General features: G+C 44.0%; 2 long non-coding RNA genes across 2 annotated transcripts in view; both read left to right on the forward strand.

The window, feature by feature from the left end:
• Positions 1–23016, forward strand: part of LOC138581974 (uncharacterized) — a 422235-nt gene that overhangs the window by 139407 nt on the left and 259812 nt on the right. The window lies entirely within an intron of this gene.
• LOC138447736 (uncharacterized) lies at positions 9018–17476 on the forward strand. Its single transcript, XR_011259936.1, has 2 exons — positions 9018–9579; positions 14688–17476. It is a non-coding gene; the product is annotated as an uncharacterized lncRNA (long non-coding RNA).

Below are 23016 nucleotides of genomic sequence, written 5' to 3' on the forward strand. Positions count from 1 at the left end.
TTTATCCAGGGGGAACACATCATAGTGGAGACTCCACACCAGCCTCTGCAATATCTCCAAAGTGACAGAATCCGGGCCGGAAATGTGAGTAATTCCCGAATTACTTCCTGGATTCTATCAATGCAAGGCTTTCCTGTGGAGGTCAGATATGGCCAAAACAAGAAGAGTCCCCTCGCGCAAGGTCTGGCTGACTTGCATGATTGTGCCAGAGAAAACTGTCTCGAGGACGAAAGTCTAAAAATCAAGGACAACATGGAGGCATACCTTAATTCCCCACACAAAGTCTTTGAAGAGGACAAGTGTGAGGGAATGCCCACTGTCTATGTGGATGGATGCTCTTACCATGTTGACAACAACGGGGAGAAAGAACTGGTGGCCGGCGTAGGGAATGCATGGGTGAATGAGTCCCCAGAACCCTCCGCTGGATACAAAATTGGTCCCCGAAGTAGTCAGGTGGCAGAATTGATGGCTGTGCATCAGGCCATCCTCACTGCTGTCCAGCATCAACTCCACGAACTGGTCATAATCACAGATTCGGATTATGTACGGAACGGGTTCGTGGAGCACCTGGTCAATTGGAAAACCAGAGGCATGTTATGTGCTAACAACAAACCCTTGAAACATGGGAAGTTGATCCAAAACATTGATGATCTGGTCACCTCGAACGAGATGACCATCTATTGGAAAAAGATCAAGGGTCATTCCAAAGTAGAGGGACCAGACAAAACTGGAAATGACTTAGCTGATCAGCTGGCCAAAACCGGGGCCATCCAAGGGGATCTAATTGAGATTGAGTCCCTGTTGGGGGAAATCCAGGTCACTGCTATCACTAGGTCCCAGACAAATGCTCACAACGACCTTTCAATTGCACCATGGAGCAAGGAGACCCCTGATGCTGATTTGATTACCGCTCAGAAGGGGGATCCTATAATTGGTAAATTTTACCAGCACCTTGAGGACCCTGAGAACTTTCCCCTGACGGATACCGATTACACTGGGAAAGAGGACCTAAGAGTGTTGATGAAATGTCCAAAAATGTTCCGGATCCAAGACGGTTTGTTGGTAAGGAAATCCAAAGCTGGCCATGACCAGTGGGTGGTTCCTACCTCATTCCGAAGCCTGGTGTTAAGTCACGCCCATGATGCGGCCACCGCCGGTCATAGGGGGTTTCACACAACACTGGAAATCTTAAGAGAGGTTGCATACTGGCCACACATGGGGCAGGACCTCGACCAATATTTGAAGGGGTGTCTTGTGTGTGCACAATTTCAGCCATCATCCCTCACGCACCGTGCGCCTCTCCAAAAGAGGGGGATGACACTGCCATGGTCAGATTTACAAATCGACTTTGTAGGCCCCGTGATTCGCTCTCCTAGGGGGAATAAGTACATGTTGACTGTGACATGCTTGTTTACCAAGTGGGTGGAATGTCTCCCAGCCCCAAACTGCAAGGCAGAAACGGCAGCTGCCTTGATGATTAACCACATCTTTTCCCATTTTGGTCTACCTGAAAGGATTGAGTCAGACAGAGGTAGCCACTTCACCAGTGAAGTAATGACAAAGATGTGGGAGATACTGGGGGTCAAAAGGAAGTTACATATTGCTTATAGGCCAGCTTCTTCTGGAGCAGTGGAACGCTACAACCGGACAATTGTGAGCATCTTAAAAAAGTTTGTGGCAGATTCTGGGCCAAGTTGGGATATCCGATTACCTCTGGTCCTAATGGCCATCAGATCTACCCCTTCATCTGCAACCAAAATGTCACCATTCGAGTTGATGACTGGACGCAAGATGGTGCTTCCTCAGCATTTGCTCTACAGGACCCAAGAGCAGACACTGATAAATGCCTCCACTACTCATGAGTATGTGGAGAATTTAAGGAAACACCTTCAACATTCTTTTGCTTATGCTCAGCGTAATCTAGAAAGATCAGCTGAGAGTATGAAGACCCACTATGACCTGAAAACTTCCAGGAAGGAATATCAGGTGGGGGAACGGGTCTATCTATACAACTTCCAAAGAAACCAGGCAAAACAGCGGAAATTCTTGCCTACATGGAAGGGACCCTTTGAGATCATCGACAAGATCTCCCCTGTGGCCTACAAGATCCGCATCCCCAAAGGCGGTTTGGCAGAGGGGGAAGACAAGGGGGTCCACATAAACCAGTTGAAATGTTGCCATCCCAGGCACACTCTGCAACAACTGGAGGAATCCTCTGGAATCCTAGCGGGTACTGTCTCAAACTAATTCAGTTCCAACCATAAAACATACCACATCTAGTCTCTAAAATATTGTGATTTGCATGAAACTGTCTCTTAGTTATACTGTTTTTTTTTCAAAATAAGAATGTAATGTTTCGTTATGATGAAATGCACATGCTGCCCCACTATCTCAACAGTGGTGGAAAAACGTCTATGAATAGGTATTGCCGCTCTTCCTTTGTCGTCCTAGGAGAAAGAAAACCTTGAGACGGGCCAAGGAGGACGATCTGGAGACCGGGAGCAGAGACGCAACGGGCCCAGTGTACTGCCCAATATTCCTATCAGGACCGGCGAGGAGAACCGATCGATCCGACCGGATGGAGAGGAAGATGCTGAACTGTGCCATCTATTGGAAGAAGATGAGGAAACATCCCAGGTCTTGCGAGTCCCATTAGTGAAATAGAATGGCCATCGCAAGAGGGGGGCTTGTGGGATGTTTTTATCCACGCATCCAAGCCCTACCTCAAAACTGTGCAGTACTGACATGGAAAACATCATGATGGCCAGAGCTTCCCAGAAAATGCCCAGGGAAGTGCATGAAGAATAGGCTGCCACCCATTTTTGCCGATGTTATGGGCACAGAAGGACACGGCCTAAAACCACCATTGGACTACCCACACAGTAGTCTGAAACCATTGGGAATGGCAATGCTGATTGCCAAAAGCAAACCCATAACTGTTGGGAATTCATTTTCTTAAGTCCCAAAAAGGGGTGCAGTACCAGTACTCACCACTATCCAAAAGCCGGCGTTTTAAAACAACACCAGATTTTACTTTTTGTATAAAACTGAATAAATGAACCCAAAGCAGGCCAAAGAAAGACTTACTAAGAGGTGGATACAATGTAAGGTTATTTCTGAAGTGACTTGAAGGTTTATAACAAGACTGGCTGAGCTGTGGATTTCAGCAGTTTAAGTAAATTTGGACTGAAAGACACTAAAAATCTAAATGTTTAAAAGAAATGAGTGACCTACTTTTGAGTGTCACATAGGCTGCAATTGTTTAAATGTCATAGTTTTAAACTTAGAATCAGCATTCTAGCTGCATATGTAAAAATTGTCTTGACTTAAACTGGGGAACAAAAAGTGACATTTTATCTGAAACCTGGTTTAAGGAACTGAATTCTGCCCACCAGCTACCCCCGACAGGAGATGAAACTTGAGTCACAGCTGTGTTCCCAGGCCTATCTGCCTTTTGCTGGCCACACTAAGGATATGCCATCTCTCTGATAATTGAATTAAGGGGAGCCCCCACAGAATACAGGAGCTCTGAACAAAGCCCTGTCCTGACTCAGGCAAATGTTTTATTGGCGGGAGTCGTAAATGGAGCTTCCTCCTGGAAGGACAGGGGAGGAGCACTGCCTGTGAGAGCAAGCTGGCTTGGCAGAACTGGAAAAACCAGAAATTCAACCTTGTGCTGCGGGGAAACCACACCCCTTTGGGGCCAGAACATAACTCTAAAAAGATGAATAACTCATAGTACGGACTTGTGAAAATTATTTAAATGATACCATAATTCTTGTGATTTTTCTGCCCACATTTTAAGACGTGTTAGGACCCGGTGGTATGTTCAGGAGGGTTTTAGCGGAAAAGAGGATATTACTCAAAATGTGTGCATGTGAAAAATCTGACACTTCATCACTTAATGTCCATACCCCTTGCGCACATGTGTGTAAATTTGGGTTAATGTCCGACATTGCAAAACCAGTTAAAAAGTGAAATATGTGCCATTTCTGAATGCAAGCCCCCAGGAAGAGCAGAGTTTGAACAGGGGATACCTCCTGTGATATGTGATGGGTGCGTGTAATTTTAAACAATATGTACCTCTGCAAATATGTATTTGGTTCAAATCTAGATTTGTGTGCAAGTTGACAGGAGGAGTGGACTTTCTGCAGGCTGTAAAATGACATCACTCTGTCACAACTTAGCTCCCCCAATCAGGGGAGAAATGAAAGCTTGGCCAATGATAAGTGGAGAGGGGTAGGGTCTAGTGATGCTGCACACACACCCATTTTAAAAACAGATAAAAGCAGACAGACAGGACAGATAGGGACCTTCAAATCCATTTGCTGCGGGACGCTCTGCTGGGAAAATCCATACTTAACCTCCATCAATCTCTAGAGAAAGCTGTGCAGAAAGATCCAGACTTCAAATCCATCAATCTCCAGAATCCAGAGAGGCTAGAGAGAGAGCAGACCCAGGCCAGACCGCTGTTAGCAGAACCAGAGAGAGCTGACCCAGATCACTGTGAAGTGCAGAGACCAGAGTCCAGTCTAAAACCTGACCAGATCCGTGGCGAGGCCCATTTAATTCAAGAATATAGTGTGAGTACCTAGCAAAACTGTGCAGAACCAATCTCTTAGTTAAAATAATATAATTCAATCCTATTTTAATCTAAGTAGAACTGTCTCCTAACTGTCACCTGTCATTTGTAAAGCTGTCACCTGTCATTTTCTAGTTGCAAGCTGCACTTGTTTTTTTGAACTTTAAAATTTTAAATCTGAAAAACGACCTTTATTTAATCGCTCATATCTCCGTGACCGTTTGTCCTAGAGACTTGCAGTAACTTTCATCTGGAAGCTGAGATCCTAGGCTTTCCTAGGACCCCTAAACAATATTGCAAGCCCTTGTAGTTCCTCTGTAATCGCGCCCGGCGCATTCGCAAATTTTGCCGCGATTTGACATTTTGCCGCGATTTGCAAGTTTCTCCACGTGTAAAAATCTGCTGCTGCTTGCCTTCCGTTAAAAAAAAGTTTGTTTAACCTGCTAATCATCCCTGAATCATTGCTAGTGTGAGCCTGGACTAATATTAACTTGATACCACTCACCCTGAACCTCTAGAGGGAATTAAAAGCATTTTTAGCATATATTTTTCACTTCATTGCCAGCACATATAAAAGCATTTTTGGCCTGTGTTTTAAACTTCTGTAGTCTAAGCTTACTGGGGTGAACTGAATCACATTTGATTGCATTTCTGAGAACTGTGTGCCCTCCTTCCATTTCGTTGCATTGCATAAAAGGGGGGAGGGAATTGCCAGAGAAAAGTGATTACATTGTTTTGTTGAAATCATATTGAGTATTTTCTGTACTGCATTTTCATTCCACCTTGCATCCATTTGAAACCATAAAGTATTGTTGCTATCTTATCCATCCTATAACCACTCATCATTGATTATAAAGAAGTGTGCTAGTGCCAGATTCTCCGTTGTTAATCTTTATCATATCAGATTAAGTGTGATATCCAATTATTAATTTATTATCAAAGTGTGATATATCTATACATTGTTTAATTTTTTTCAAATAAATCTTTTAAATTTGCAAAACAAACCTACTTCTTGGCTCAGTGGGGTCAGGGGGATTCTAAGAGAGGGGTGTTATATAGGGGTAGTCATCCAGAACGCATGAACTGGACATAAAGATATATCAATAAGGGTTTCCATTCAGTATCCCAGACTAGGCATTGACTTAGCTGTAGTGTTGAATTGAATCCTCTTACAGAGGAGACAGGTGGAGAGAGCACAGAAGCCCCCAGTATACTGCAGCACACAAGCACTCACCTCCTCCGAACGTCTGCTCCGCGATATGTCTGCCAGCCGCACGTGCCCATTCTCAGTCAGTTTACTTCAGGGTGCAAATCACATCAAGCGATAAGCGACCTACAGGATCAGTGTTATGATATGATATGATATGGCATTTATAACGCGCCTATACACAAGTGTTTCAAGGCGAGAAGAGGCAAGGGGGGGAACAAAAGGGACGACAGACAACTATCTTACTAGGCCAAGTGTCATTCAGATCGCGCAAGTGCGTGGGGGAAGGGAGAGGGGCAAGTGCAGTACATGGAATAGTGGAATACATAAGATAAATAAGATAAATAAAACGGCCAGATGGTGGAAAGTGCAAGGTAAGTGCAGACAAAGTGCTGGTAGGGGGACTGTAGGGATACAGAAAACAGTCCCCAGTTTCTGGGGATCATATCTGTCTACAGAACCCGTTCAGAGAACGGGTATTTCTGCTAGTAATTAATAAAAAATAGAAATCAAAAAACGGAATTGTAGAACCAGGTGCCTAGTCTGTTATAAGGTCTGTTAAAACTCTTTCATTGCCCACAGAGCCTATTACTGTCACTCTCACCTTTCTCATATGGACGTTGTGCTTCAGTGTGAGGGGGTCATTCCTGTAGGACACACGTCTTGACATGATATGCCTCCAAACATCAGCCCTGTCCCCACCTCGGGGGATGCCTCAGTTGTTGCTGCTCTCATTCTACTCTTAACCATAAAAAAACAGACCCATCACCACTTCAAGATGTCTATAATTTTTCTCCAGTCATGCGTCGTCAGTCAGCAACGTTACGGTGGATCTGGCAAATGCTCACCTGACAAGGCGATTCATGCCTACAAAGAAAGACAGAGACAAAATGAGACAGGGAGAGAAAGAGAGTGCAGAGACAGAGAGCATGATAGAGTTTACATATGATATGGTGGGTATTTAATTATTAATTTTATTTTTTCAGTAAGGTGCTATATGCCCGAATGCATCAGAGCGCGGCAAGCCAGAGGATAACGAAGAAACGAGAGTGGGGAGTCAATCAACAAGAGGGCATTAGAGTCAGCCAGATTGAATAGAAGAGTTTTTATACTTTTCTTGAAGATGGCTGTAGTATCGTGAGTAAGGAATAATTATTGTAAAAAAAGCATCTTAGACATGTCATGATATACATATGAACATGTTGTGTCGGGCCCAGATTAAGAATAAAGAAAATACTGTGGGGATAAGGGGATGGCAGTGACATGCAAGTGGGACACTTCTAGACAGTACACCGTAAAGACTATTTTTTCATATATTTATTGTATATATTTACAATTTCAGACACGAGATAAAGCTGACGTTCCCATAATCCTACACAGCAGGTTGCAAGGTCATAAAGGAAGCCACTCGACCATGGACCTTATATCCCTGCCAAAGGATGTCACACTGCAGATCCCTAAACATTGCAACATGCCTCTGTGATTGTTAGAGATGTGTTTTTTTTTACTGACGCCACCATGTGTAATGGGTTCCATGTGTTAAAATCGCGTAAAAAATGGCAGTGGACTCAAAATATTGCGGCAAAAAGGCTGTGGTTTTGCCACTGCAATCCATTTAAAGGTTGCGGGGGCCACCCCCTCAACCCCTAGACCTATTATACCATTTAAGGGAACCGGGGGACACCCCCACAACCCTCGCTCCCCTTAAATGGTATAATGGGGTACACCTTTACCAGGTCAAACCACAGCATTTTTGCTGCAATTTTTTGCACAGGCGACATTTTCTGCCCCGATTTTATCACTGCATACCGTTTAATGTAACACTGTGTTATCATAGTAACTTGTTTTTTCCTTTTGTTTTTATTGGCATGCTGTAGCAAAAAGCAGTTCACGGCAAGTTATGCAGATGCACATTAAAAATTACAATACATTGATAAAATGCAAAGTACAATATAGATTAAAAACAATGTTGTAAAAAGCGTTGTGCTATAGCATGCAAACAAATAAATATATAAGAATTCTTTTTTGTAGCACGATGTGCTTTTCCAATGGCCATCCAAAACTTTGTCAAGGCTATAATTAGCAACACCTGGTAGCCTGCCAGGCAGCAAATCCAGAACCCATCCGTATTAATCAAAGTGATGCAGTGTACATTTCTATTCAGGTAGAACGTTCTTAAATCAACAAGCCCCTCGTACTGCAGAAGCAATTGTCGAGCCGTTTCACCATCACCTGTTGGTCTACAAAGTTTGGGGAAACGTTTTTTCAAAGAGAATACCTAACCTTGAACCCAAAGTAGCCAGACACGGCAGCTGATTCATGCGTGGTAGCACGAATAAACCTCTAAGCAGCAGGCATGGACGTTTCAAAAGATATGGCCGAAAGATACATAAGGGCAAGAAGACCCTGTGATGACTTTTTTAACAGAGAAAATCAGCTGCTCATAACGAATGGTTTTAAGCAATTTATATTTAAGCAATACGACCCGAGTAGGGGGGCCATTACCCGATCGGTAATGGCCCCCCTCTGAGGGTCAAATTGCCTTTAGTACCCCGAAACGTTGTACTGGGCTACTAATTGCATTTTTCTTGAGTCGAGAAATGACACTGCAACCATTTCTCGCTGCCGGGCATCTGGAGAAGGGACTGCACGTAGTCCATGATCCCTTTCCTTGGTGCCCAGTCAGATGAATAGAAAAAAAAGTAAACAAAAAGAAAAATGGCCACCATGGAACAGGGAGTGGGACCACGTGTAGTCCCTTCTGATTTACATGGCGGCCAGTCACGGAATGATCTCTGGAGCCACAGTGGTGAAGCAGAGGCTTCAGAGCCTTCTTGGAGAGGTAAGGCCTGGCCAAGGGCTTGATTGTGACAAGCTCATTAAACCTTGCCGGGTACTTATAATCAATAAGGATCCCACAGGATGATCAGAGTGCGTACATATGTTTAGATAATATGCTGCTTCCTTTTTCCATAATGATAGATTGCCCAGTTCCAGTCTGATATTAGACGGAATAAGACAACCCCAGAGGTGTTCTCAAAATCTTTCATTCCAGAGCCTCAAATTTGCTTCTGGCTTGTGGGATGTATTAACCCACTCATCCGAGCCCTGCAACAGTACTGTGCATTGCTGGCAGCAGAAACATCAGAATGGCCACTGGAAGCATGCTGCTCGCTCATAACCAGCCAAAATTGCGCAGTAAAAATCTGAACGATAGGCTGCTGAAGGTACGCATACATATGTAATGTTGTGCTCACACTTGGAGTTTGTACTAATCATCATATGCGTTAAAAGAATGTACTTTTTGCTAAAAGAAGAGGCCTTCTCTTTTATACGGTGGCGTTTAATGGCCATATATGAATAGCAATTGCAAACTAGAAAGAGACCTGCTGACCTGGCAAGAACTTGTTTTTAACAGAAGAATTGTGTTTGGTCACTGTATGTCGAAGCATGTTGAGCCTGCTAAAACTATCTGCAGATTACGGGTGGGGAAGGAATGAGTAAGCACAGCCTCGTGCACAGAGATACACAGAGGGGCACGAGAGAGAGCGAATAACAGATAACAGGAAACCACAATAGCAGATGTTGAACTGTTGACCTTGATGCAAAGTCATGACTGGGAGGAACCGCCTTGTGGTGGACATAATCTATGTGCAGCAATGTATGACAATGTAAAACAGATGGGTATAAAAGGACCACGATGTGCAGGGCAAAGCGCGGCACTTTGACGACTTGCTTTGCGAGACGTTTGAACTTGCTGCCCATTCGCGAATGCTTGTGCATTAATAAAGTAATGTTAACTTGGCTCTTTTCTGTCTGAGTTATTGCAGGGTCCCTCTTGTACTGGTTATGGACGGCGAGAAATCGCACCCACAATTTTGGTGTCAGAAGTGGGACGCGAAGGAGCGACAGTCCGTCACTGGGTGAGGAACGCCGCGGCGGAACCGGAGAAGGAATTGATCACGGGGCCCCAACAACTGAATCCGCACCTTTGATTGCAACCAACGCGTCATCCTTGTTTTTCCGGCTCCGTCGGCGGTGGAACAGCAGGCTGTCGCCCTTCGGGTCCGGAACACTCTGGCGGGACCCTTAAGATAAGTGGTATGGACGGATGCATGATGGAATAAGGGAATAATGATTCAGGGTTTGTGAAGAGGACGGTGGTAAGTCCGTCTATGAAGAAGTAATGTTGAAATGATGATATGATATGTTAGATACGCCAGGAGGATGTATTATTATTGTTAACCAATAGGTGCATATTTGGGAAAGGTGAGTGTTTTAGGCAATTGCGGTATACCAACAAAATGGGTCAAGCGGCTTCCAGCAAGAGTGGTATAGGCAAGAGACACTATGCCCCTCTTGAAGGAACCCCTGCATTTGATATGTTGATTAAACATGGATTGAATTCAACATTGTTCTTAAAAGAATGGTCCGAATACACAAAAGATTTGATTGAGCATAAATGGCCAGACACCGGGTCCTTTGATGTGGACCGCATATCCAAAGTAGAAATAGAGTTAGTAAAAAGACGGGTTAGACCCGCACAGTTTGAGGCTATACGACTATGGAGGGTAGAAGCAATGCGCAGGCGCAATGCTCAGAATAAACAAAAAGCAAAGGAGCAGAAGAGAACGGTAAATCAAAAATTACATGATCTAGAGATAAAAGAGAAGGGTGAGAGGCTAGATCAGTTGGATAGACATATGATGATTAAGAACAGTGGGGGTATGTATCCTGCCGTGCCGGTGCCTCGATATGAAGATGTGATAGGGCTAGAAGCAGAACAAACAACGACTGAATTATTGTTTCCAGGAGCTACAGCTCCACCGGCAGACAGTGAGGGTGAAAGGGTGGAATTCCCAATGAAGTATGGAGACCCAGATAGGTTGATAGACCATAGGAGAACGACTACTGTAGAAAAGGATAGAGATGGAGACTTGCAAATCCTTATGACCGGGCTGTATGGCACACCCCTCAATGACAGCCTACGGGACCAATTGGGGCGTTTGACACCTTTGGAATTTAGGACAGTGGCCACTAAACTATATACCTTTCATGAGGGTAACTGTAAATTGAGAGGACAGAGTACTGCGGATCTGCCCTCAGCATATCAGGACGCTGTCGCGTTACTACCAGTGACTGCGTCCAGTGTTCAGTTATGGGGATGTATGTCAGACATAATAGAGGAAGTCATAAGGGGCAGTGTTGAATGGGAGAAGGAAAAGAGGGCATGGGAAAGAGAGGTGAGGGAAAGAGAAGCTAAACTCAAAGATGCAGACCAGGCGGGCCAAAACGTAGCTAATCGTATGATAGCATCCATACACTCGCAGTCCATGTCCACCCTGGTGAGTCTGATGGAGGGCCTTGGCTGGCCTATACAAGTAAACGTAATTAAATATCTTCTTATTAGGGTGGATGATATAGAAGAGGAAAAGGAGCCTAGATATGTGTCCCAGTGGAATAGGATTAGGACGGAATTGGATAAGAAACTGCTATCTAATATAAGAGTGGATGATTCAGGGGCGGAAGAATGGAGGATGGCTAAGGTGGAGAAACTATTAAAAGATTATAAAAAAATAAAAGAGAAAACTCTTAGTCACCAGTCCTCTGCTTCATCACCAGTGCAGGCCCTTGTGAGTGAACAAACAAATACAGAAAAGTCACTATTAATGCCAATGAGAGAGTGCCAACCCACCATAGAGGCAGCCACTGGTAACATGATGCGCACCTATGTGTATGTCCCTTTATCCCGAATTGAATTAATGCATATCACCAAGTCCATCCCCGACCCCCGTATAGACCCGGCAGGATTCTACAAAGAAGTGGGAAAGTTATTCAGACCAGGGTTATTTACCGTAGAGGATGTAGATAACATATTGTTAGCCATTGTCCCAGAAGAAATATGGACCCCCTTTCGTGCCAAAGACAATGAAACAATAAAATGGAAAGATGTAATGGATGCGAGCAAAAATAGAAAACTGCATGAGGAATATCCTGAACCCCTAAGGGGGCATGGCATGGCAGTCCTGAGGGCTCTAGAAAAGGTGTTACCCCCATTTGATGTGAATGTGGAGAAACTGTCCGCTGTGATACAGGGTGCAAGTGAGGAGGTAGCACAGTACTTTCTGCGTTATGAAGCAGCATTCAAAGCGCACAGTGGGCTAGAGATAGGGTCTGAAACGGGCCAACGGTACTTTGCCACAAACTTTGTAGAGGGGCTCCACGGGCCAATTCAGGAGAACATTAGGAGGGCAGAAAGTACATGGATGACTAGGAACCCCCGGGATCTCCTCGAAATGGCTAGGTATTACGAAAGAGGGGAAAGAGTGAAGGGACAACAAAAGGCACGACAAGAGAAGGATTTAAAAACCAAAGTGTTGATGCAACAGTTGCATCAAGGGCCCCAAGGCAGGTATAACTACAATAATAACGGCCCGTCACAGGGCTATAGCAGCAACATGATAGGGGGCCAAGGGACAGGAAGAGGTACAGTGCAAGGAGGTGCGCTATATGGGAGGAGGGATGGGCTACCCCAAGATGTATGTGCCTTCTGCAAGAGACCCGGACACTGGAAATCCCAGTGTCCCCAGAGTGGTGGGAGAGGAAGGGGCGTACGGCCCCCTTCACAGACAACATTTGCCCCAGGAAATAGGACTGGTGGGTACGGCAACCAAGACAATAGAATGTTTAAACCCCCTCAACCCAATGCCTTTGACGGACAAGCAAGAGGGGATGTTCCCTGGCCGGCCCCGCCTCCCCCCAATCTACTGTATCAGCCACAACAAACACCACAAGTACAAGGTGTATGCCAGGGTGAAGAATGTGGAGAAGGGGTATACTATAACAATGATTTTCAGGATAACACAAGCGATATGTCCTGAGGATGCCGGAATGAGATAGCGGGAGTGGTGCAGGTTCCTATAGACCAAAGGGGGCCTTATGCCTCTATTAGGATCGGCCCCCACCGAAACTTGAGATGTCTGGTAGACACGGGAGCTGGAAACAGGCACACCTGATTATACTAAGAGATTTTGCCTTTTTGTTGATGAACAGGAAGGTTGCGCTGTGTCAGTCTTGACACAGGAACAAGGGGGTAAACAGAGACCATGTGCATATTTTTCTAGCACTCTGGACTCAGTAGCTCGAGGCCTACCCCCATGCATGAGAGCAGTAGCTGCAGCAGCGACAGCCCTAAAACAAAGTGCAGGTATCATCCTAGGGAGTGAAGTAACAGTAAAAGTTCCACATACGGTAGATGTTCTTCTGAATAGAGTGCATACACAGCATTTGACTACAGCTAGACTCACACAGTATGAGATGATCCTGTTTGCCAGTAATGTAAAAATTGAACGGTGTAACACTTTGAATCCAGCGACACTGCTTCCTTTGCCCACCTCACCTGATGACATTAGGCATGATTGTGTGATTCAAATGGAAGAACACACTAAGGGTAGAGCAGACCTGCAAGACACCCCGCTGGTTGATAATGAGGGTATATTATTCTGTGATGGTTCCTGTTTCAAACTGCCAAATGGGGAGACAACAGCAGGGTATGCAGTAACTACAGGGGAACAGTTGATTGAGAGTGGGAAAGTGTGTGAGAAATCGGCGCAGGCGGCAGAATTGATTGCGCTAACTAGAGCATTAGTGTTAAGCAGCGGCATGAAAGTGACAATTTATACTGATTCAGCCTACGCGCACGGGGTGGTTTCCAGTTTTGGTAAACTCTGGGGAGAGCGTGGGTTTTTAACCTCCCAAGGTGATACTATTAAACATGCCCGATTGATTGCTGAATTATTGCAAGCCCTTACGCTGCCCAAAATGGTGGCCGTAGTGAAGTGCTCAGCGCATAAAAAAACACTGGATTATGTCACGCAGGGAAATTCTTTGGCTGACCAGATGGCTAAACTAGCTGCCACAAGGGACACTCGGTGGGAAGCCCGACAGCTCATAGTGGGGAGGGATGTGACTATGGAAGGGACGAAGGAGCGCGTAAAGGAAATCCAAGCAGATGCAACCATTGAAGAAAGACTATCTTGGCACAAGGATGATCAATATGAGGAGACGGTAGATGGGCTATGGGCACATACCAAAACGAACACCTGGGTACTACCTGACGCATACTTACCTGTGATAGTGAGCGTGGCTCATGGTCCAACCCACGTTAACGCAAGAACTATGGAAGAAGTTTTAAGTACTGTGTGGTACAACAAAAGATTGGGAATGTATTGTCGCCAATGGGCAAAACAATGTGAAATATGTGTTTTATATAATGTGGGGAAAGGTGTACCGGCCCCGGCGGGCCACAGTAAGTTACCCACCTGCCCTTTTGAGGTGGTGTATATGGACTTTATACAGCTGGAGCCTGTAAATAAACATTCCTACTGTTTGGTGATGAAATGTGGGTTCTCAGGATGGGTGGAAGCATATCCCCTGCGGGACAATAGTGCCACCTCCACAGCACAATGCATATTGAAACACTGGGTGCCCTTGTATACGGTCCCCAGATATCTATGGTCTGACAATGGGACTCATTTTACTGGTGAAGTAGTACGCAAAGTTTGCAAGGCCCTTGGTATTGATCAACGTTTCCACGCAGTTTTTCATCCTCAATCAGCTGGGATTATAGAGGGCACAAATAAGGTATTGAAGAACAAACTGGCAAAGGCTTGTGCTGAAACGGGACTGAAATGGCCGGATGCATTGCCTATTGCATTATTGAGTATGCGTACTATGCCTAAGCGTACACATGGTTTATCTCCTTTCGAAATTGTTATGGGGCGTCCACCAAGTATTGGGACCCCCATATCACCTAAGAGATTGTCTGAGCAAGCATGGCCTGCATTACAACAGTACTGTATTGGGTTAACTAATAGACTGATTTCTATTAATGCACAGGTGAACGCAGTAGCTCCATCTCCTCTGATAGGAGAAGGTCACGACGTGCAGCCCGGTGACTGGGTTGTTATAAAAGCCTTCGATCGCACCAGCGGACTGCAACCCAGATGGAGGGGCCCGTTTCAGGTTCTCCTCGCAACACAAACTGCGGTAAAAGTTGATGGCAAACCGCACTGGTACCACGTGAATCACGTCAAGAAGACGCTGCCACTATTGATTCCTCCAGAAAAGGGAACCGACAAACCGCAGGTTGCAAGTGTACTGCCAGATGCCAGTGACAGGTGTGCCCATCGCCTCCGATCCCGTGACGTGTATGTGCCAAGCAACGTGTAAGGACACTGTTTTGAACTTTGATCATTAGGGAGATGAACATTTGGACTCTCTTGTTGGTTTTAGCAGAATTGTGCCTTACTGAAGACGACGGGCTTGTAGCCTGAAGGGCCTTCGGCGTTCCCCTCCTGGGACAGGCACTACGAGACGTGGGACAGATCGGATGAAGGTTTTCAGTGAGACCTACCACTACTAGAGTAATAAGGACACTGGTGCTTTAAATAGGGGATATTGCTATATCGCTAGGTTGCAACTGATATACGCTGTATACTGAGCCATATACTGAACTATGTCTACACCCGTGTATGCTGGTTTAGTCCCTGAACGGATAAGTGTATGCTCCTCAAACACAGAAGGTAAGAGGAAAATACCAGTTTGTACCACAAGAGGCAAAATTTTGTTTTCTGTATGCACGATAGTAGTACTAATAGCATTTGCCATAATATTCTGGTATCTGGAACATCCATCTAGATATGAATTAAAGAACCTGTTGCCCGAGTCAAATGAAACAGGGAGAACAGATTGGGTCAAGAGCAGGAATCGAGATGCCTATGACCAACACGACCCGGAAGACTATGCTAAAAATGAATACGTGAAGATAATAAACACAACATATGGGGTAGTGAATAAAACTGATTGCTGGATCTGCACCCACATGCCCCGACATAGCAGTGAAGGCATCCCAGTGTACGCATCGCCAGTTACTGAGGATGCGGGGTGTACATTAATTTACATGAGAATAGTGTCAGCACAGCAATATATGATACCGAATACCGCTTGTTATGTTAGAGGAGAGAACAAAACCCTTCTAAAGGAAAAGATACGCTATAAAATCAAAACTGAGGGAATCGGGCTTGCACCTGCTATGGTACAGATAGTAAGAGAACCTCCTCCCCCTATCACCATCACACAAGAGTTTAGGCCAAAGAATATATGTTTTAAGAGGAGCGCAAGAGGTAATCAAAGAATGATCTCGGGGTGCAGTCAAATGGTGAATCTAAATAACTACACAAAGGGATTGTTACAGATTGAAGGACATGCCTACGTCTGTAACAAGAGGGCTTATTTGTGGTTAGCCAAAGATTTTGTTGGGGTATGTTACATAGCCAGAATAATGCCGGCTGTGATGGTATATGCCCCGTCTACTCTGCATAAAGAAATACACAGCAGAAATAAACGAGCAGTAAACCCAAAAATTCCTACGTATCAACCTACAGGATGGGAAACGTTTATAGATCTGATGGGGGTCCTGGTTCCTCCAGCGGGCATCTTTATGAACAGTCAAGAAATCCAAAAGCTAAACAGGGCCCTTGAGTTCGTAATCGAAGAATCTGCAGACCTAATGGAAAACATCACTTATGAAATGAAAGCAATTCGGCTAGTGGCTCTCCAAAATAGGTATGTCTTAGACATACTCACTGCAGAAAGGGGCGGAGTCTGTTTTTTGGTGGGATCCCAATGCTGTGTTTACATACCAGAAGGGAGTACAGGAATCCTGGATGGAGTAAACAAACTGCATAAAGTGGCGGATAGCATCCACCAGGAGGAAGGGTCAGGAGATAGCTGGTGGATGAAGCTCCTGAAAGAAATTGGATGGCAACTTCTTACGCCTATACTGGTTCTAGCGGCAATAGTTGTAGGAATTTGTCTCTGCATCCAATGTTTCCCGGTATGTGTGTCGTGCTGTGTTTCCATGTGTTCTTCCAGCATAACGCGCCTAAATCCAATGGATAAAAGCCATGTACAACAGGAATTTTTTGACATGGGAGGCCTGGAGAAGATTATGGTACATACAGTATGTGATGATGTTGCTTTCCTGCCATCTGCTTATGCTAGGAAGGTTTAGATTGATGCTCAAGTGTGAGCAAAGGGTGGATTGAAGGTACGCATACATATGTAATGTTGTGCTCACACTTGGAGTTTGTACTAATCATCATATGCGTTAAAAGAATGTACTTTTTGCTAAAAGAAGAGGCCTTCTCTTTTATACGGTGGCGTTTAATGGCCATATATGAATAGCAATTGCAAACTAGAAAGAGACCTGCTGACCTGGCAAGAACTTGTTTTTAACAGAAGAATTGTGTTTGGTCACTGTATGTCGAAGCATGTTGAGCCTGCTAAAACTATCTGCAGATTACGGGTGGGGAAGGAATGAGTAAGCACAGCCTCGTGCACAGAGATACACAGAGGGGCACGAGAGAGAGCGAATAACAGATAACAGGAAACCACAATAGCAGATGTTGAACTGTTGACCTTGATGCAAAGTCATGACTGGGAGGAACCGCCTTGTGGTGGACATAATCTATGTGCAGCAATGTATGACAATGTAAAACAGATGGGTATAAAAGGACCACGATGTGCAGGGCAAAGCGCGGCACTTTGACGACTTGCTTTGCGAGACGTTTGAACTTGCTGCCCATTCGCGAATGCTTGTGCATTAATAAAGTAATGTTAACTTGGCTCTTTTCTGTCTGAGTTATTGCAGGGTCCCTCTTGTACTGGTTATGGACGGCGAGAAATCGCACCCACACTGCCATCCACTTTAACCTATATTAGTGAGCACAGGAGATCACAGGCCAAAACCACCATTGAGCTATCCACCAAGTAGCCTGAAACCACTTGGAAATAGCAATGCTGATTGCCAAAAGCAACACAGAGCTGGTTGGGAATCCGTTTTCTGGATTGTCAAAAATTGCTAAAATCATGGCTCACAAAACCACCAAAAGGATCCAGCTTCTTGTTGGGTGATCCACATTATTCGACTGCAAGAATCCACATCAGTACAATGTCAGCAAGAATCATATGCTATCAAGCTAAATCCCCTTTTAAAAGAAAGACAGCTGTCAAAAATGGGTGCAATACCATTACTCACCTCTACTAGAAAGCCGGTGTTTTAAAAACATTTGTGTAAAATGGAACAACTGAACCCAAACTATGCCAAAGAAAGACTTGCTAAGAGGTGGATACAATTTAAAGCTATATTCTGAAACAGAAGACTTGATTTAAAGATATGTTGCTTATTTTCAGTTTATAATGTTATATTTTTTCACAAGTAAGTATGTACAAATGATCAGGAAGTAACTTGATGCAGTCAAAAATTCAAAAGGCTTGCTGTCCCTGGGAATCCTTCACACCTAGGGCCTTCTCACCAACAGGAGAGGAGGTCACATGGACATGTTAATCGAAGTGAGGAGATTGCCCCTGCTGGCAGGAAAAAGAGACAATGGATTCTTACAGCTGAATAGAATATGCTGATTTGGGTGTAACTGGTCAAACAACTGCTCTGGGAGAGACAGGCCATGTGACATCTGACTCACCAAGCTTCTGGGGGGCGGACCAGACTAGGAGGTGGATTTAACATTTCACCAAATATATGTTTAAGGTAAATGGTTCTAAAATATTGTACCAAGCTGACCAAAATATCAAACTTTGAGACGGTTAATATGAAAAATTCACTCGCAGTTTAAGACTAAGCTGGACGCTTTGTGATGTTCTGAGGCCAAACCCCAGGATTTATTAATATTGTAGATACAGTGTTTATGCTTGAAACATGAAAACTTACAGTAATATGCTCAGAGAGTGTGTGTATGTCTGTTCAAAATTTGGTGCAGATCCAATATTGGGAAATTCACCAAAAACGAAAATAAGTCGTCATTTCTGAACTCAAGCTCGTAGGAACATGGGCCTTGAACAGATACCTGCCTTAATTCATCTGTGAGGTGTACATGTATTCTCAACAACTTGTGTATCTGAGAAATATGTTTTTTATGAAAAATTGATTTTCTAAGTAAAAGCAAAGGGGAGTTTCTTCACTAGATTGTAAAACACAGCATCACTCTGACTCATTCTGACACGCTAATCCTTTCTCCAGTCAGGTCACAGGGAATTCTCTAACCTATCAAATCCTTAGGGGTTTGGGCATGTAGAATCAGCCTTCTCACCCACTTTGAAAACCCATAAAAAGAGTCTGCTTAGGGCAGGCGAGGACACACTCACTTTTCCACTTCAACTGATTCCTCCGAAGCACTCTGCCGGACCAGATCCAGATAATATCCAGACAGAGACTCCAGATAGATCCAGAGACCAGACTCTAGAACCAAGCTCCAGAATCCAGAACTTTGAAGCAAAGGCCTAATTCACAAGCTGAATCCTTCTCAGCAGGCCTCAGAACTTTAGCAACCTTATTCTCACATTCAACAGCCAGGCTGAGCTGTTCTATTCTAGCCAAGAACCCTGTGCTAGGACCGAGGTCCAGACCCAGAAAGCCGCGCTGTATCCAGAACCCATCAGACCCCGACCAGAGGCCGTGCTGTGAGCAGAACCAGTGCCTGAGACCGTCCGGTGGCGAGTGAAGTCCAAACCTGCCCAGATCGGTGACGAGGCCCATTTCCATTCCATTCCAAAACTACGAGTGAGTATCTAGTCTAGAACTGTACAGAACCAATCTCTTAGTTTCAAGTAATCTTATCCCATCCATTTCACCCTGTCCAGAACTGCATTTAGAAGTTTGTGTCCATCTGTGATTCCAAATCTGTAAAGTGCCTTCTGTCATTTCTGAAATCTTGACTTTATTTCTGAAAATCGACCTTCACAAAAACGTCCATATCTTTTTAACCGCATGTCCTAGAAGCGAAATTTAACTGTCTTTTTAAAGATAAGATCCTCAGCTTTCCAACATTCCAATTCCTTTTAGTTTTTCCATAATCTCGATTTACGCATGTGGAAAAAGTGCTGCGAATTACAATTTAGCTCAATTTCATTTTCTGTCAAAATAGCTGCTCCTTGTTCTTAATTTCTGAATTTCGTTTTCAACCTGGTAATCACTCATGAACCATTGCTAGTATTGACCTGAACCAATCCGAAGTAACTATCACTTATTCAGAATATCCCTTAGTGAATTGAAATCATTTTAGCATATTTTTTCATCCATTGCAATCACATTCTAAAGCGTTTTGACCTATGTTTTAAAATTATTCCTGTGTCGCTCTAAGCTTGCTGGGGGAAACTGGAATTGAACTGCATTCTTGATTGTATTCCTGAAACCTGTGTGCCCTCATTTCAATCGCTTCATATTGCATAGGGGGGGAGTGAGTAGTCACAGGGGAATAAGTGACCATATTATCTTTTGATTGAAATCATATCAAGGTTTATTTCTGTGTTGCATTCTTTCCCATTATTGCATTTCCTTGAATCACATAAGTATTCCCTGCTACAGTATCTTCCATATTCATACTCCTAAGTGATTAAAGAGAGTGTCAATTTTGTAATATTACCCATTGTTGATTACCGTCCATATTCATAAGTGTGCTATTCAAATATTATTTTATTCATAAAAGTGTGATATATATATATATATTGTTTTATTCTTCAAATAAATCTATTAATTTGCAAAACAGACCTACTTCTTGGCTCAGTTAGGTCAGGGGGATTCAAAGAGAGGGGCGTTATATAAGGGTTCATCATGTAGATTTAAGAACTTTGACATACAAATATATAAATAAGGGCTTCCATTGGGCATCCCAGACTAGGCATTGACTTAGTTGGAGTGCTGCATTGAAGTCACTTACAGGATGCTAAAATCTGGCCTCAACTCCATATATTAGGGATGGAATACGACTGGATCTATAAAACTCCACTATGTCTTTGATTCTAATGCCACTTTATTACCTTATGAAACATTGTATGACAGATAGTTTAGTAAGTACTTTCCTGACTTGCATCTCCCAGAGGATTTTCTCCCTACTGGTACCTTGAATGAGCATTTCCAAGTAGACATGTGTGTCAACCCAATCCAAGTTGGAGTTATTAAAAGCCCAGTGGGAACAAGGACACTGTTTTCCTAGCAAAATACCTGATTTTCGTTGTAGCCACACTAATCTTCAGATCATGTCGCTCAGAGAATGTCAAGGCGGCATTCACAGATCTCTTCAGGCCTACTGAAGTATGACCCATCAGAACGATATTGTCCACATATCCCAGCCAACTGATATGGGTACTATAGATTTTAGGGGGGAAACAATTGACTTTCTCTAAACAATGTGGCAGATCCGCTGTACGTAATTTGAGCAATATAGAGACAAGCAGGCAACCCTGTTTGAATGCCAGTTAGTTCTAATCCCCTGCGTGCTGCTCTTCAGATTGTCGCTCGAGAACTCTTAAGATTTTCAATACATGCAGCAACGGCTTCCTTATCGTACCAGTTTCATACAAATTTTACATTGTGACTCACCTGGGAGTTGCATGGGTGCACATCATTAAAAACAGGTGTATCAATGAGCTAACACTATGTTGTCTCATCTACACCATTCGACATATTAGTCACTGCAAGAGTAGAGAATGTGTTAATACTTCCAGAATTATTTTAAATCCTGCATGGCTAAAGTGCGAAGCACGAGCTGCTGGTGAGGGCTGCCGGTGAGTGCTGCAGGTGAGAATGGTGGTATCGTGGTATTGTTTAAGCCAAGTGTGGTATTTGCTTTTACTCTGCTTCATTTCCAAAGCCACCTCCTTGATATGGTCCATATTCTGCATCTTTCTAAATGAGGCAAATACATGTAAGAAATAAGAAAAGTGTTGTTCCATCGCGCAATGGGTGTGTTATTATTTTTCATGGTGCTCAGAATGAGTCCCTGAGTCATGCCCAGTGAGTCATTGGTGAGTATAAAATAAAGGCGATCCATGGCTTTCATCAAAAGAGGGCAGGCTTGGAGTGATGACGCACCTGGTATTCCACGCCTGACGCTTTGAGTGCTACTAATGGATGCAGATGTGAAATGGTGTCCCCCACCCCTCGCTGAGATTCAGATTGTCTCTCTCTAATGGATCCGGCGCAGTGTCGCATTATGAAGGGCAGACTGAATCCTGGGTATTCGTAACATCTGTGCAGTCCATGTCTCAAAAGCACCAAGGTCAGATGGGTGAATTCTGACATGCCAACGGGTGCAGGAGCCCGGTTCCAGCAGTAGTCATCAGAAACATCACACAATGGCGGCAGAGCCTTGTGGAAAGACAGCGCTGCCCGGCATAGTGTTCTGCTGGCAACGCAAATAGTGTGTGACATGTGTTTCCTCTTTCAGGGAAAAGGCAGATGCTGCATTTGATCCATAGTTAAAGGTAGTGGGCCTCATTACGAGTATGGCAGTGCAGTAAACAATGGTGGTAATACAGTGGTAACATAGTTACCACTTCCTAACTGCTGCATTACCGCACCACCATACTACAACTTTGGTGGTAAGGTTGAGGATTTCCCTAAAGCAAAATGCTGAAGGTAAATCCTCCACCTTACCACTGAGAAGGCATCATGAAGAAGGTCATAGACAACAGACTTAAAGTCCAAACAAAAGGTATTTAATAACTTAAATGTCAGGGTGGTTGAAAGCCTAACTTGCCCTATGCTAAGGTGGGATTTCCCTACCTCTATGACACTAAGGAAGCTCTGTGTCAAAGAGTTCAACTTAACAGTCTGTCTGTGTCCAGAAACTACCCTTGACCTCACAACTAGAACCAATAAATGAGTAGGGATAGCAAAGTCAAAGGAAACAGCTCACAGCTTCCTTTCAGCTCCCTTTCCCCAAGTATTTGAAAGTTCTCCACAAACATAAGAAAGTTCCATTAACAAAAAATCTCAAGTGTACCTTCTCCAGTTCAAGGTGATATAGTTCAGAACCAATCCTTGTAGTTCTCTTGCTCAAGCTTTAAGTTGCACAATTCAAACAAAAAGGGTCTCAGCACTTTGTTCCTAAGAGAACACATGTAATACCTCAAGCCTCAGGATTCCCTTCCCCAAGACTTTACTTGCTTCAGTCTTTTCAAAAGTGGTCAGTGGTTTTGATGGGCTTGCATCATGGTGTCCTTTAGTCTTCACCATGATATGATATGGCATTTATAACATGCTTATACACAAGTGTTTCAAAGTGCAATGAGGTAAGGGATGGGGAACAGAGAGAAGACAGAGACAAAGATCTTACTAGATCAGGTGACATTGAGATTGCGCAAGTGC

Source organism: Ambystoma mexicanum, chromosome 3q (assembly GCF_040938575.1).
Source record: "Ambystoma mexicanum isolate Mex_15411 chromosome 3q, UKY_AmexF1_1, whole genome shotgun sequence".
In the NCBI taxonomy this organism is placed as follows: Eukaryota; Metazoa; Chordata; class Amphibia; order Caudata; family Ambystomatidae; genus Ambystoma; species Ambystoma mexicanum.